This window comes from Amaranthus tricolor, chromosome 6 (assembly GCF_026212465.1).
Source record: "Amaranthus tricolor cultivar Red isolate AtriRed21 chromosome 6, ASM2621246v1, whole genome shotgun sequence".
Taxonomy (NCBI): domain Eukaryota; kingdom Viridiplantae; phylum Streptophyta; class Magnoliopsida; order Caryophyllales; family Amaranthaceae; genus Amaranthus; species Amaranthus tricolor.
Genome location: NC_080052.1, coordinates 11,218,754 through 11,233,136, shown reverse-complemented (window position 1 = coordinate 11,233,136; position 14,383 = coordinate 11,218,754). Strand labels below are relative to the sequence as shown.

General features: G+C 47.2%; 21 non-coding genes across 21 annotated transcripts; all 21 read left to right on the top strand.

Moving 5' to 3' along the window:
• The first annotated feature begins 348 nt into the window (after nt 1–348).
• Nucleotides 349–467, top strand: LOC130816910 (5S ribosomal RNA). Its single transcript, XR_009043443.1, has one exon. It is a non-coding gene; the product is annotated as a 5S ribosomal RNA (ribosomal RNA).
• Nucleotides 468–1,018: 551 nt separating this feature from the next.
• Nucleotides 1,019–1,137, top strand: LOC130816898 (5S ribosomal RNA). Its single transcript, XR_009043432.1, has one exon. It is a non-coding gene; the product is annotated as a 5S ribosomal RNA (ribosomal RNA).
• Nucleotides 1,138–1,688: 551 nt separating this feature from the next.
• Nucleotides 1,689–1,807, top strand: LOC130816887 (5S ribosomal RNA). The gene has a single exon (XR_009043421.1). It is a non-coding gene; the product is annotated as a 5S ribosomal RNA (ribosomal RNA).
• A 551-nt stretch (nt 1,808–2,358) lies between these two features.
• LOC130816876 (5S ribosomal RNA) lies at nt 2,359–2,477 on the top strand. Its single transcript, XR_009043410.1, has one exon. It is a non-coding gene; the product is annotated as a 5S ribosomal RNA (ribosomal RNA).
• Nucleotides 2,478–3,028: 551 nt separating this feature from the next.
• Nucleotides 3,029–3,147, top strand: LOC130816864 (5S ribosomal RNA). The gene has a single exon (XR_009043398.1). It is a non-coding gene; the product is annotated as a 5S ribosomal RNA (ribosomal RNA).
• Nucleotides 3,148–3,698: 551 nt separating this feature from the next.
• LOC130816852 (5S ribosomal RNA) lies at nt 3,699–3,817 on the top strand. Its single transcript, XR_009043387.1, has one exon. It is a non-coding gene; the product is annotated as a 5S ribosomal RNA (ribosomal RNA).
• A 551-nt stretch (nt 3,818–4,368) lies between these two features.
• LOC130816841 (5S ribosomal RNA) lies at nt 4,369–4,487 on the top strand. Its single transcript, XR_009043376.1, has one exon. It is a non-coding gene; the product is annotated as a 5S ribosomal RNA (ribosomal RNA).
• A 551-nt stretch (nt 4,488–5,038) lies between these two features.
• LOC130816828 (5S ribosomal RNA) lies at nt 5,039–5,157 on the top strand. The gene has a single exon (XR_009043364.1). It is a non-coding gene; the product is annotated as a 5S ribosomal RNA (ribosomal RNA).
• A 551-nt stretch (nt 5,158–5,708) lies between these two features.
• On the top strand, nt 5,709–5,827 carry LOC130816512 (5S ribosomal RNA). The gene has a single exon (XR_009043041.1). It is a non-coding gene; the product is annotated as a 5S ribosomal RNA (ribosomal RNA).
• A 551-nt stretch (nt 5,828–6,378) lies between these two features.
• Nucleotides 6,379–6,497, top strand: LOC130816817 (5S ribosomal RNA). Its single transcript, XR_009043353.1, has one exon. It is a non-coding gene; the product is annotated as a 5S ribosomal RNA (ribosomal RNA).
• Nucleotides 6,498–7,048: 551 nt separating this feature from the next.
• On the top strand, nt 7,049–7,167 carry LOC130816490 (5S ribosomal RNA). The gene has a single exon (XR_009043020.1). It is a non-coding gene; the product is annotated as a 5S ribosomal RNA (ribosomal RNA).
• Nucleotides 7,168–7,718: 551 nt separating this feature from the next.
• Nucleotides 7,719–7,837, top strand: LOC130816805 (5S ribosomal RNA). The gene has a single exon (XR_009043342.1). It is a non-coding gene; the product is annotated as a 5S ribosomal RNA (ribosomal RNA).
• A 551-nt stretch (nt 7,838–8,388) lies between these two features.
• On the top strand, nt 8,389–8,507 carry LOC130816793 (5S ribosomal RNA). The gene has a single exon (XR_009043331.1). It is a non-coding gene; the product is annotated as a 5S ribosomal RNA (ribosomal RNA).
• A 551-nt stretch (nt 8,508–9,058) lies between these two features.
• Nucleotides 9,059–9,177, top strand: LOC130816782 (5S ribosomal RNA). Its single transcript, XR_009043320.1, has one exon. It is a non-coding gene; the product is annotated as a 5S ribosomal RNA (ribosomal RNA).
• Nucleotides 9,178–9,728: 551 nt separating this feature from the next.
• On the top strand, nt 9,729–9,847 carry LOC130816700 (5S ribosomal RNA). The gene has a single exon (XR_009043238.1). It is a non-coding gene; the product is annotated as a 5S ribosomal RNA (ribosomal RNA).
• A 551-nt stretch (nt 9,848–10,398) lies between these two features.
• LOC130816586 (5S ribosomal RNA) lies at nt 10,399–10,517 on the top strand. Its single transcript, XR_009043118.1, has one exon. It is a non-coding gene; the product is annotated as a 5S ribosomal RNA (ribosomal RNA).
• A 551-nt stretch (nt 10,518–11,068) lies between these two features.
• Nucleotides 11,069–11,187, top strand: LOC130816540 (5S ribosomal RNA). The gene has a single exon (XR_009043069.1). It is a non-coding gene; the product is annotated as a 5S ribosomal RNA (ribosomal RNA).
• A 551-nt stretch (nt 11,188–11,738) lies between these two features.
• On the top strand, nt 11,739–11,857 carry LOC130816539 (5S ribosomal RNA). The gene has a single exon (XR_009043068.1). It is a non-coding gene; the product is annotated as a 5S ribosomal RNA (ribosomal RNA).
• A 551-nt stretch (nt 11,858–12,408) lies between these two features.
• LOC130816469 (5S ribosomal RNA) lies at nt 12,409–12,527 on the top strand. Its single transcript, XR_009043001.1, has one exon. It is a non-coding gene; the product is annotated as a 5S ribosomal RNA (ribosomal RNA).
• A 551-nt stretch (nt 12,528–13,078) lies between these two features.
• LOC130816351 (5S ribosomal RNA) lies at nt 13,079–13,197 on the top strand. Its single transcript, XR_009042890.1, has one exon. It is a non-coding gene; the product is annotated as a 5S ribosomal RNA (ribosomal RNA).
• A 551-nt stretch (nt 13,198–13,748) lies between these two features.
• LOC130816234 (5S ribosomal RNA) lies at nt 13,749–13,867 on the top strand. Its single transcript, XR_009042779.1, has one exon. It is a non-coding gene; the product is annotated as a 5S ribosomal RNA (ribosomal RNA).
• Nucleotides 13,868–14,383: the final 516 nt, after the last annotated feature.

The window sequence follows — 14,383 nt, the reverse complement described above, 5'->3', positions numbered from 1 at the left end:
CGAATTGTTCGAAAGAGGCGTGCATCGGTGCGTTCGTGTAAGCGGAAATTGCACCGGACCCGTCGGAACTCCCCGCGGAAGCGTGCCTGGCATGGATGGCCTCTTGAATTCCAAGTGTTGCGCGGATTTCATAAACATTTTGTCTTTTTTTTGTTGCGAGTTCACCTTGCTTTTACAGACGGCGGACTCTTTTGGGAATGGGACAATACCGGGAGGGTGAAAAACAGTATTTTGGAAGAAGAAGGCTCGAAAGAGGGGTCTCGGTTGCGAGTTTACGAGCTTTGGAATGCTCTGGGTTTTTTTTTGTTCGGCAATGCGCATGTATACAAATTGTTACGGTGAATGAACGGGTGCGATCATACCAGCACTAATGCACCGGATCCCATCAGAACTCCGCAGTTAAGCGTGCTTGGGCGAGAGTAGTACTAGGATGGGTGACCTCCTGGGAAGTCCTCGTGTTGCACCCCTTTTTCCCTTCTTTTTTTTTTATCGTTTTCATTTGCGAATTCTTTCCGCTCCACTTGAGCAAAAGGAATTTCGGTGATTATAGTAATATACTCTTTGGAAGTAATTTTATTTATAAAAATATAACTCGCAACCGGGTCCCGACCTCGAATTTACGGGCACTCGAAGGTAAGGACCCGTTGACGCGGGTCGATGCGCATACGAACGAATTGTTCGAAAGAGGCGTGCATCGGTGCGTTCGTGTAAGCGGAAATTGCACCGGACCCGTCGGAACTCCCCGCGGAAGCGTGCCTGGCATGGATGGCCTCTTGAATTCCAAGTGTTGGGCGGATTTCATAAACATTTTGTCTTTTTTTTGTTGCGAGTTCACCTTGCTTTTACAGACGGCGGACTCTTTTGGGAATGGGACAATACCGGGAGGGTGAAAAACAGTATTTGGGAAGAAGAAGGCTCGAAAGAGGGGTCTCGGTTGCGAGTTTACGAGCTTTGGAATGCTCTGGGTTTTTTTTTGTTCGGCAATGCGCATGTATACAAATTGTTACGGTGAATGAACGGGTGCGATCATACCAGCACTAATGCACCGGATCCCATCAGAACTCCGCAGTTAAGCGTGCTTGGGCGAGAGTAGTACTAGGATGGGTGACCTCCTGGGAAGTCCTCGTGTTGCACCCCTTTTTCCCTTCTTTTTTTTTTATCGTTTTCATTTGCGAATTCTTTCCGCTCCACTTGAGCAAAAGGAATTTCGGTGATTATAGTAATATACTCTTTGGAAGTAATTTTATTTATAAAAATATAACTCGCAACCGGGTCCCGACCTCGAATTTACGGGCACTCGAAGGTAAGGACCCGTTGACGCGGGTCGATGCGCATACGAACGAATTGTTCGAAAGAGGCGTGCATCGGTGCGTTCGTGTAAGCGGAAATTGCACCGGACCCGTCGGAACTCCCCGCGGAAGCGTGCCTGGCATGGATGGCCTCTTGAATTCCAAGTGTTGGGCGGATTTCATAAACATTTTGTCTTTTTTTTGTTGCGAGTTCACCTTGCTTTTACAGACGGCGGACTCTTTTGGGAATGGGACAATACCGGGAGGGTGAAAAACAGTATTTTGGAAGAAGAAGGCTCGAAAGAGGGGTCTCGGTTGCGAGTTTACGAGCTTTGGAATGCTCTGGGTTTTTTTTTGTTCGGCAATGCGCATGTATACAAATTGTTACGGTGAATGAACGGGTGCGATCATACCAGCACTAATGCACCGGATCCCATCAGAACTCCGCAGTTAAGCGTGCTTGGGCGAGAGTAGTACTAGGATGGGTGACCTCCTGGGAAGTCCTCGTGTTGCACCCCTTTTTCCCTTCTTTTTTTTTTATCGTTTTCATTTGCGAATTCTTTCCGCTCCACTTGAGCAAAAGGAATTTCGGTGATTATAGTAATATACTCTTTGGAAGTAATTTTATTTATAAAAATATAACTCGCAACCGGGTCCCGACCTCGAATTTACGGGCACTCGAAGGTAAGGACCAGTTGACGCGGGTCGATGCGCATACGAACGAATTGTTCGAAAGAGGCGTGCATCGGTGCGTTCGTGTAAGCGGAAATTGCACCGGACCCGTCGGAACTCCCCGCGGAAGCGTGCCTGGCATGGATGGCCTCTTGAATTCCAAGTGTTGCGCGGATTTCATAAACATTTTGTCTTTTTTTTGTTGCGAGTTCACCTTGCTTTTACAGACGGCGGACTCTTTTGGGAATGGGACAATACCGGGAGGGTGAAAAACAGTATTTTGGAAGAAGAAGGCTCGAAAGAGGGGTCTCGGTTGCGAGTTTACGAGCTTTGGAATGCTCTGGGTTTTTTTTTGTTCGGCAATGCGCATGTATACAAATTGTTACGGTGAATGAACGGGTGCGATCATACCAGCACTAATGCACCGGATCCCATCAGAACTCCGCAGTTAAGCGTGCTTGGGCGAGAGTAGTACTAGGATGGGTGACCTCCTGGGAAGTCCTCGTGTTGCACCCCTTTTTCCCTTCTTTTTTTTTTATCGTTTTCATTTGCGAATTCTTTCCGCTCCACTTGAGCAAAAGGAATTTCGGTGATTATAGTAATATACTCTTTGGAAGTAATTTTATTTATAAAAATATAACTCGCAACCGGGTCCCGACCTCGAATTTACGGGCACTCGAAGGTAAGGACCCGTTGACGCGGGTCGATGCGCATACGAACGAATTGTTCGAAAGAGGCGTGCATCGGTGCGTTCGTGTAAGCGGAAATTGCACCGGACCCGTCGGAACTCCCCGCGGAAGCGTGCCTGGCATGGATGGCCTCTTGAATTCCAAGTGTTGGGCGGATTTCATAAACATTTTGTCTTTTTTTTGTTGCGAGTTCACCTTGCTTTTACAGACGGCGGACTCTTTTGGGAATGGGACAATACCGGGAGGGTGAAAAACAGTATTTGGGAAGAAGAAGGCTCGAAAGAGGGGTCTCGGTTGCGAGTTTACGAGCTTTGGAATGCTCTGGGTTTTTTTTTGTTCGGCAATGCGCATGTATACAAATTGTTACGGTGAATGAACGGGTGCGATCATACCAGCACTAATGCACCGGATCCCATCAGAACTCCGCAGTTAAGCGTGCTTGGGCGAGAGTAGTACTAGGATGGGTGACCTCCTGGGAAGTCCTCGTGTTGCACCCCTTTTTCCCTTCTTTTTTTTTTATCGTTTTCATTTGCGAATTCTTTCCGCTCCACTTGAGCAAAAGGAATTTCGGTGATTATAGTAATATACTCTTTGGAAGTAATTTTATTTATAAAAATATAACTCGCAACCGGGTCCCGACCTCGAATTTACGGGCACTCGAAGGTAAGGACCCGTTGACGCGGGTCGATGCGCATACGAACGAATTGTTCGAAAGAGGCGTGCATCGGTGCGTTCGTGTAAGCGGAAATTGCACCGGACCCGTCGGAACTCCCCGCGGAAGCGTGCCTGGCATGGATGGCCTCTTGAATTCCAAGTGTTGGGCGGATTTCATAAACATTTTGTCTTTTTTTTGTTGCGAGTTCACCTTGCTTTTACAGACGGCGGACTCTTTTGGGAATGGGACAATACCGGGAGGGTGAAAAACAGTATTTTGGAAGAAGAAGGCTCGAAAGAGGGGTCTCGGTTGCGAGTTTACGAGCTTTGGAATGCTCTGGGTTTTTTTTTGTTCGGCAATGCGCATGTATACAAATTGTTACGGTGAATGAACGGGTGCGATCATACCAGCACTAATGCACCGGATCCCATCAGAACTCCGCAGTTAAGCGTGCTTGGGCGAGAGTAGTACTAGGATGGGTGACCTCCTGGGAAGTCCTCGTGTTGCACCCCTTTTTCCCTTCTTTTTTTTTTATCGTTTTCATTTGCGAATTCTTTCCGCTCCACTTGAGCAAAAGGAATTTCGGTGATTATAGTAATATACTCTTTGGAAGTAATTTTATTTATAAAAATATAACTCGCAACCGGGTCCCGACCTCGAATTTACGGGCACTCGAAGGTAAGGACCAGTTGACGCGGGTCGATGCGCATACGAACGAATTGTTCGAAAGAGGCGTGCATCGGTGCGTTCGTGTAAGCGGAAATTGCACCGGACCCGTCGGAACTCCCCGCGGAAGCGTGCCTGGCATGGATGGCCTCTTGAATTCCAAGTGTTGCGCGGATTTCATAAACATTTTGTCTTTTTTTTGTTGCGAGTTCACCTTGCTTTTACAGACGGCGGACTCTTTTGGGAATGGGACAATACCGGGAGGGTGAAAAACAGTATTTTGGAAGAAGAAGGCTCGAAAGAGGGGTCTCGGTTGCGTGTTTACGAGCTTTGGAATGCTCTGGGTTTTTTTTTGTTCGGCAATGCGCATGTATACAAATTGTTACGGTGAATGAACGGGTGCGATCATACCAGCACTAATGCACCGGATCCCATCAGAACTCCGCAGTTAAGCGTGCTTGGGCGAGAGTAGTACTAGGATGGGTGACCTCCTGGGAAGTCCTCGTGTTGCACCCCTTTTTCCCTTCTTTTTTTTTTATCGTTTTCATTTGCGAATTCTTTCCGCTCCACTTGAGCAAAAGGAATTTCGGTGATTATAGTAATATACTCTTTGGAAGTAATTTTATTTATAAAAATATAACTCGCAACCGGGTCCCGACCTCGAATTTACGGGCACTCGAAGGTAAGGACCAGTTGACGCGGGTCGATGCGCATACGAACGAATTGTTCGAAAGAGGCGTGCATCGGTGCGTTCGTGTAAGCGGAAATTGCACCGGACCCGTCGGAACTCCCCGCGGAAGCGTGCCTGGCATGGATGGCCTCTTGAATTCCAAGTGTTGCGCGGATTTCATAAACATTTTGTCTTTTTTTTGTTGCGAGTTCACCTTGCTTTTACAGACGGCGGACTCTTTTGGGAATGGGACAATACCGGGAGGGTGAAAAACAGTATTTTGGAAGAAGAAGGCTCGAAAGAGGGGTCTCGGTTGCGAGTTTACGAGCTTTGGAATGCTCTGGGTTTTTTTTTGTTCGGCAATGCGCATGTATACAAATTGTTACGGTGAATGAACGGGTGCGATCATACCAGCACTAATGCACCGGATCCCATCAGAACTCCGCAGTTAAGCGTGCTTGGGCGAGAGTAGTACTAGGATGGGTGACCTCCTGGGAAGTCCTCGTGTTGCACCCCTTTTTCCCTTCTTTTTTTTTTATCGTTTTCATTTGCGAATTCTTTCCGCTCCACTTGAGCAAAAGGAATTTCGGTGATTATAGTAATATACTCTTTGGAAGTAATTTTATTTATAAAAATATAACTCGCAACCGGGTCCCGACCTCGAATTTACGGGCACTCGAAGGTAAGGACCAGTTGACGCGGGTCGATGCGCATACGAACGAATTGTTCGAAAGAGGCGTGCATCGGTGCGTTCGTGTAAGCGGAAATTGCACCGGACCCGTCGGAACTCCCCGCGGAAGCGTGCCTGGCATGGATGGCCTCTTGAATTCCAAGTGTTGCGCGGATTTCATAAACATTTTGTCTTTTTTTTGTTGCGAGTTCACCTTGCTTTTACAGACGGCGGACTCTTTTGGGAATGGGACAATACCGGGAGGGTGAAAAACAGTATTTTGGAAGAAGAAGGCTCGAAAGAGGGGTCTCGGTTGCGAGTTTACGAGCTTTGGAATGCTCTGGGTTTTTTTTTGTTCGGCAATGCGCATGTATACAAATTGTTACGGTGAATGAACGGGTGCGATCATACCAGCACTAATGCACCGGATCCCATCAGAACTCCGCAGTTAAGCGTGCTTGGGCGAGAGTAGTACTAGGATGGGTGACCTCCTGGGAAGTCCTAGTGTTGCACCCCTTTTTCCCTTCTTTTTTTTTTATCGTTTTCATTTGCGAATTCTTTCCGCTCCACTTGAGCAAAAGGAATTTCGGTGATTATAGTAATATACTCTTTGGAAGTAATTTTATTTATAAAAATATAACTCGCAACCGGGTCCCGACCTCGAATTTACGGGCACTCGAAGGTAAGGACCAGTTGACGCGGGTCGATGCGCATACGAACGAATTGTTCGAAAGAGGCGTGCATCGGTGCGTTCGTGTAAGCGGAAATTGCACCGGACCCGTCGGAACTCCCCGCGGAAGCGTGCCTGGCATGGATGGCCTCTTGAATTCCAAGTGTTGCGCGGATTTCATAAACATTTTGTCTTTTTTTTGTTGCGAGTTCACCTTGCTTTTACAGACGGCGGACTCTTTTGGGAATGGGACAATACCGGGAGGGTGAAAAACAGTATTTTGGAAGAAGAAGGCTCGAAAGAGGGGTCTCGGTTGCGTGTTTACGAGCTTTGGAATGCTCTGGGTTTTTTTTTGTTCGGCAATGCGCATGTATACAAATTGTTACGGTGAATGAACGGGTGCGATCATACCAGCACTAATGCACCGGATCCCATCAGAACTCCGCAGTTAAGCGTGCTTGGGCGAGAGTAGTACTAGGATGGGTGACCTCCTGGGAAGTCCTCGTGTTGCACCCCTTTTTCCCTTCTTTTTTTTTTATCGTTTTCATTTGCGAATTCTTTCCGCTCCACTTGAGCAAAAGGAATTTCGGTGATTATAGTAATATACTCTTTGGAAGTAATTTTATTTATAAAAATATAACTCGCAACCGGGTCCCGACCTCGAATTTACGGGCACTCGAAGGTAAGGACCAGTTGACGCGGGTCGATGCGCATACGAACGAATTGTTCGAAAGAGGCGTGCATCGGTGCGTTCGTGTAAGCGGAAATTGCACCGGACCCGTCGGAACTCCCCGCGGAAGCGTGCCTGGCATGGATGGCCTCTTGAATTCCAAGTGTTGCGCGGATTTCATAAACATTTTGTCTTTTTTTTGTTGCGAGTTCACCTTGCTTTTACAGACGGCGGACTCTTTTGGGAATGGGACAATACCGGGAGGGTGAAAAACAGTATTTTGGAAGAAGAAGGCTCGAAAGAGGGGTCTCGGTTGCGAGTTTACGAGCTTTGGAATGCTCTGGGTTTTTTTTTGTTCGGCAATGCGCATGTATACAAATTGTTACGGTGAATGAACGGGTGCGAACATACCAGCACTAATGCACCGGATCCCATCAGAACTCCGCAGTTAAGCGTGCTTGGGCGAGAGTAGTACTAGGATGGGTGACCTCCTGGGAAGTCCTCGTGTTGCACCCCTTTTTCCCTTCTTTTTTTTTTATCGTTTTCATTTGCGAATTCTTTCCGCTCCACTTGAGCAAAAGGAATTTCGGTGATTATAGTAATATACTCTTTGGAAGTAATTTTATTTATAAAAATATAACTCGCAACCGGGTCCCGACCTCGAATTTACGGGCACTCGAAGGTAAGGACCAGTTGACGCGGGTCGATGCGCATACGAACGAATTGTTCGAAAGAGGCGTGCATCGGTGCGTTCGTGTAAGCGGAAATTGCACCGGACCCGTCGGAACTCCCCGCGGAAGCGTGCCTGGCATGGATGGCCTCTTGAATTCCAAGTGTTGCGCGGATTTCATAAACATTTTGTCTTTTTTTTGTTGCGAGTTCACCTTGCTTTTACAGACGGCGGACTCTTTTGGGAATGGGACAATACCGGGAGGGTGAAAAACAGTATTTTGGAAGAAGAAGGCTCGAAAGAGGGGTCTCGGTTGCGAGTTTACGAGCTTTGGAATGCTCTGGGTTTTTTTTTGTTCGGCAATGCGCATGTATACAAATTGTTACGGTGAATGAACGGGTGCGATCATACCAGCACTAATGCACCGGATCCCATCAGAACTCCGCAGTTAAGCGTGCTTGGGCGAGAGTAGTACTAGGATGGGTGACCTCCTGGGAAGTCCTCGTGTTGCACCCCTTTTTCCCTTCTTTTTTTTTTATCGTTTTCATTTGCGAATTCTTTCCGCTCCACTTGAGCAAAAGGAATTTCGGTGATTATAGTAATATACTCTTTGGAAGTAATTTTATTTATAAAAATATAACTCGCAACCGGGTCCCGACCTCGAATTTACGGGCACTCGAAGGTAAGGACCAGTTGACGCGGGTCGATGCGCATACGAACGAATTGTTCGAAAGAGGCGTGCATCGGTGCGTTCGTGTAAGCGGAAATTGCACCGGACCCGTCGGAACTCCCCGCGGAAGCGTGCCTGGCATGGATGGCCTCTTGAATTCCAAGTGTTGCGCGGATTTCATAAACATTTTGTCTTTTTTTTGTTGCGAGTTCACCTTGCTTTTACAGACGGCGGACTCTTTTGGGAATGGGACAATACCGGGAGGGTGAAAAACAGTATTTTGGAAGAAGAAGGCTCGAAAGAGGGGTCTCGGTTGCGTGTTTACGAGCTTTGGAATGCTCTGGGTTTTTTTTTGTTCGGCAATGCGCATGTATACAAATTGTTACGGTGAATGAACGGGTGCGATCATACCAGCACTAATGCACCGGATCCCATCAGAACTCCGCAGTTAAGCGTGCTTGGGCGAGAGTAGTACTAGGATGGGTGACCTCCTGGGAAGTCCTCGTGTTGCACCCCTTTTTCCCTTCTTTTTTTTTTATCGTTTTCATTTGCGAATTCTTTCCGCTCCACTTGAGCAAAAGGAATTTCGGTGATTATAGTAATATACTCTTTGGAAGTAATTTTATTTATAAAAATATAACTCGCAACCGGGTCCCGACCTCGAATTTACGGGCACTCGAAGGTAAGGACCAGTTGACGCGGGTCGATGCGCATACGAACGAATTGTTCGAAAGAGGCGTGCATCGGTGCGTTCGTGTAAGCGGAAATTGCACCGGACCCGTCGGAACTCCCCGCGGAAGCGTGCCTGGCATGGATGGCCTCTTGAATTCCAAGTGTTGCGCGGATTTCATAAACATTTTGTCTTTTTTTTGTTGCGAGTTCACCTTGCTTTTACAGACGGCGGACTCTTTTGGGAATGGGACAATACCGGGAGGGTGAAAAACAGTATTTTGGAAGAAGAAGGCTCGAAAGAGGGGTCTCGGTTGCGAGTTTACGAGCTTTGGAATGCTCTGGGTTTTTTTTTGTTCGGCAATGCGCATGTATACAAATTGTTACGGTGAATGAACGGGTGCGATCATACCAGCACTAATGCACCGGATCCCATCAGAACTCCGCAGTTAAGCGTGCTTGGGCGAGAGTAGTACTAGGATGGGTGACCTCCTGGGAAGTCCTCGTGTTGCACCCCTTTTTCCCTTCTTTTTTTTTTATCGTTTTCATTTGCGAATTCTTTCCGCTCCACTTGAGCAAAAGGAATTTCGGTGATTATAGTAATATACTCTTTGGAAGTAATTTTATTTATAAAAATATAACTCGCAACCGGGTCCCGACCTCGAATTTACGGGCACTCGAAGGTAAGGACCAGTTGACGCGGGTCGATGCGCATACGAACGAATTGTTCGAAAGAGGCGTGCATCGGTGCGTTCGTGTAAGCGGAAATTGCACCGGACCCGTCGGAACTCCCCGCGGAAGCGTGCCTGGCATGGATGGCCTCTTGAATTCCAAGTGTTGCGCGGATTTCATAAACATTTTGTCTTTTTTTTGTTGCGAGTTCACCTTGCTTTTACAGACGGCGGACTCTTTTGGGAATGGGACAATACCGGGAGGGTGAAAAACAGTATTTTGGAAGAAGAAGGCTCGAAAGAGGGGTCTCGGTTGCGAGTTTACGAGCTTTGGAATGCTCTGGGTTTTTTTTTGTTCGGCAATGCGCATGTATACAAATTGTTACGGTGAATGAACGGGTGCGATCATACCAGCACTAATGCACCGGATCCCATCAGAACTCCGCAGTTAAGCGTGCTTGGGCGAGAGTAGTACTAGGATGGGTGACCTCCTGGGAAGTCCTCGTGTTGCACCCCTTTTTCCCTTCTTTTTTTTTTATCGTTTTCATTTGCGAATTCTTTCCGCTCCACTTGAGCAAAAGGAATTTCGGTGATTATAGTAATATACTCTTTGGAAGTAATTTTATTTATAAAAATATAACTCGCAACCGGGTCCCGACCTCGAATTTACGGGCACTCGAAGGTAAGGACCAGTTGACGCGGGTCGATGCGCATACGAACGAATTGTTCGAAAGAGGCGTGCATCGGTGCGTTCGTGTAAGCGGAAATTGCACCGGACCCGTCGGAACTCCCCGCGGAAGCGTGCCTGGCATGGATGGCCTCTTGAATTCCAAGTGTTGCGCGGATTTCATAAACATTTTGTCTTTTTTTTGTTGCGAGTTCACCTTGCTTTTACAGACGGCGGACTCTTTTGGGAATGGGACAATACCGGGAGGGTGAAAAACAGTATTTTGGAAGAAGAAGGCTCGAAAGAGGGGTCTCGGTTGCGTGTTTACGAGCTTTGGAATGCTCTGGGTTTTTTTTTGTTCGGCAATGCGCATGTATACAAATTGTTACGGTGAATGAACGGGTGCGATCATACCAGCACTAATGCACCGGATCCCATCAGAACTCCGCAGTTAAGCGTGCTTGGGCGAGAGTAGTACTAGGATGGGTGACCTCCTGGGAAGTCCTCGTGTTGCACCCCTTTTTCCCTTCTTTTTTTTTTATCGTTTTCATTTGCGAATTCTTTCCGCTCCACTTGAGCAAAAGGAATTTCGGTGATTATAGTAATATACTCTTTGGAAGTAATTTTATTTATAAAAATATAACTCGCAACCGGGTCCCGACCTCGAATTTACGGGCACTCGAAGGTAAGGACCAGTTGACGCGGGTCGATGCGCATACGAACGAATTGTTCGAAAGAGGCGTGCATCGGTGCGTTCGTGTAAGCGGAAATTGCACCGGACCCGTCGGAACTCCCCGCGGAAGCGTGCCTGGCATGGATGGCCTCTTGAATTCCAAGTGTTGCGCGGATTTCATAAACATTTTGTCTTTTTTTTGTTGCGAGTTCACCTTGCTTTTACAGACGGCGGACTCTTTTGGGAATGGGACAATACCGGGAGGGTGAAAAACAGTATTTTGGAAGAAGAAGGCTCGAAAGAGGGGTCTCGGTTGCGAGTTTACGAGCTTTGGAATGCTCTGGGTTTTTTTTTGTTCGGCAATGCGCATGTATACAAATTGTTACGGTGAATGAACGGGTGCGATCATACCAGCACTAATGCACCGGATCCCATCAAAACTCCGCAGTTAAGCGTGCTTGGGCGAGAGTAGTACTAGGATGGGTGACCTCCTGGGAAGTCCTCGTGTTGCACCCCTTTTTCCCTTCTTTTTTTTTTATCGTTTTCATTTGCGAATTCTTTCCGCTCCACTTGAGCAAAAGGAATTTCGGTGATTATAGTAATATACTCTTTGGAAGTAATTTTATTTATAAAAATATAACTCGCAACCGGGTCCCGACCTCGAATTTACGGGCACTCGAAGGTAAGGACCAGTTGACGCGGGTCGATGCGCATACGAACGAATTGTTCGAAAGAGGCGTGCATCGGTGCGTTCGTGTAAGCGGAAATTGCACCGGACCCGTCGGAACTCCCCGCGGAAGCGTGCCTGGCATGGATGGCCTCTTGAATTCCAAGTGTTGCGCGGATTTCATAAACATTTTGTCTTTTTTTTGTTGCGAGTTCACCTTGCTTTTACAGACGGCGGACTCTTTTGGGAATGGGACAATACCGGGAGGGTGAAAAACAGTATTTTGGAAGAAGAAGGCTCGAAAGAGGGGTCTCGGTTGCGAGTTTACGAGCTTTGGAATGCTCTGGGTTTTTTTTTGTTCGGCAATGCGCATGTATACAAATTGTTACGGTGAATGAACGGGTGCGATCATACCAGCACTAATGCACCGGATCCCATCAAAACTCCGCAGTTAAGCGTGCTTGGGCGAGAGTAGTACTAGGATGGGTGACCTCCTGGGAAGTCCTCGTGTTGCACCCCTTTTTCCCTTCTTTTTTTTTTATCGTTTTCATTTGCGAATTCTTTCCGCTCCACTTGAGCAAAAGGAATTTCGGTGATTATAGTAATATACTCTTTGGAAGTAATTTTATTTATAAAAATATAACTCGCAACCGGGTCCCGACCTCGAATTTACGGGCACTCGAAGATAAGGACCAGTTGACGCGGGTCGATGCGCATACGAACGAATTGTTCGAAAGAGGCGTGCATCGGTGCGTTCGTGTAAGCGGAAATTGCACCGGACCCGTCGGAACTCCCCGCGGAAGCGTGCCTGGCATGGATGGCCTCTTGAATTCCAAGTGTTGCGCGGATTTCATAAACATTTTGTCTTTTTTTTGTTGCGAGTTCACCTTGCTTTTACAGACGGCGGACTCTTTTGGGAATGGGACAATACCGGGAGGGTGAAAAACAGTATTTGGGAAGAAGAAGGCTCGAAAGAGGGGTCTCGGTTGCGAGTTTACGAGCTTTGGAATGCTCTGGGTTTTTTTTTGGTCGGCAATGCGCATGTATACAAATTGTTACTGTGAATGAACGGGTGCGATCATACCAGCACTAATGCACCGGATCCCATCAGAACTCCGCAGTTAAGCGTGCTTGGGCGAGAGTAGTACTAGGATGGGTGACCTCCTGGGAAGTCCTCGTGTTGCACCCCTTTTTCCCTTCTTTTTTTTTTATCGTTTTCATTTGCGAATTCTTTCCGCTCCACTTGAGCAAAAGGAATTTCGGTGATTATAGTAATATACTCTTTGGAAGTAATTTTATTTATAAAAATATAACTCGCAACCGGGTCCCGACCTCGAATTTACGGGCACTCGAAGGTAAGGACCCGTTGACGCGGGTCGATGCGCATACGAACGAATTGTTCGAAAGAGGCGTGCATCGGTGCGTTCGTGTAAGCGGAAATTGCACCGGACCCGTCGGAACTCCCCGCGGAAGCGTGCCTGGCATGGATGGCCTCTTGATTTCCAAGTGTTGCGCGGATTTCATAAACATTTTGTCTTTTTTTTGTTGCGAGTTCACCTTGCTTTTACAGACGGCAGACTCTTTTGGGAATGGGACAATACCGGGAAGGTGAAAAACAGTATTTGGGAAGAAGAAGGCTCGAAAGAGGGGTCTCGGTTGCGAGTTTACGAGCTTTGGAATGCTCTGGGTTTTTTTTTGGTCGGCAATGCGCATGTATACAAATTGTTACTGTGAATTAACGGGTGCGATCATACCAGCACTAATGCACCGGATCCCATCAGAACTCCGCAGTTAAGCGTGCTTGGGCGAGAGTAGTACTAGGATGGGTGACCTCCTGGGAAGTCCTCGTGTTGCACCCCTTTTTCCCTTCTTTTTTTTTTATCGTTTTCATTTGCGAATTCTTTCCGCTCCACTTGAGCAAAAGGAATTTCGGTGATTATAGTAATATACTCTTTGGAAGTAATTTTATTTATAAAAATATAACTCGCAACCGGGTCCCGACCTCGAATTTACGGGCACTCGAAGGTAAGGACCAGTTGACGCGGGTCGATGCGCATACGAACGAATTGTTCGAAAGAGGCGTGCATCGGTGCGTTCGTGTAAGCGGAAATTGCACCGGACCCGTCGGAACTCCCCGCGGAAGCGTGCCTGGCATGGATGGCCTCTTGAATTCCAAGTGTTGCGCGGATTTCATAAACATTTTGTCTTTTTTTTGTTGCGAGTTCACCTTGCTTTTACAGACGGCGGACTCTTTTGGGAATGGGACAATACCTGGAGGGTGAAAAACAGTATTTGGGAAGAAGAAGGCTCGAAAGAGGGGTCTCGGTTGCGAGTTTACGAGCTTTGGAATGCTCTGGGTTTTTTTTTGGTAGGCAATGCGCATGTATACAAATTGTTACGGTGAATGAACGGGTGCGATCATACCAGCACTAATGCACCGGATCCCATCAGAACTCCGCAGTTAAGCGTGCTTGGGCGAGAGTAGTACTAGGATGGGTGACCTCCTGGGAAGTCCTCGTGTTGCACCCCTTTTTCCCTTCTTTTTTTTTTTTTTTATCGTTTTCATTTGCGAATTCTTTCCGCTCCACTTGAGCAAAAGGAATTTCGGTGATTATAGTAATATACTCTTTGGAAGTAATTTTATTTATAAAAATATAACTCGCAACCGGGTCCCGACCTCGAATTTACGGGCACTCAAAGGTAAGGACCAGTTGACGCGGGTCGATGCGCATACGAACGAATTGTTCGAAAGAGGCGTGCATCGGTGCGTTCGTGTAAGCGGAAATTGCACCGGACCCGTCGGAACTCCCCGCGGAAGCGTGCCTGGCATGGATGGCCTCTTGAATTCCAAGTGTTGCGCGGATTTCATAAACATTTTGTCTTTTTTTTGTTGCGAGTTCACCTTGCTTTTACAGACGGCGGACTCTTTTGGGAATGGGACAATACCGGGAGGGTGAAAAACAGTATTTGGGAAGAAGAAGGCTCGAAAGAGGGGTCTCGATTGCGAGTTTACGAGCTTTGGAATGCTCTGGGTTTTTTTTTGGT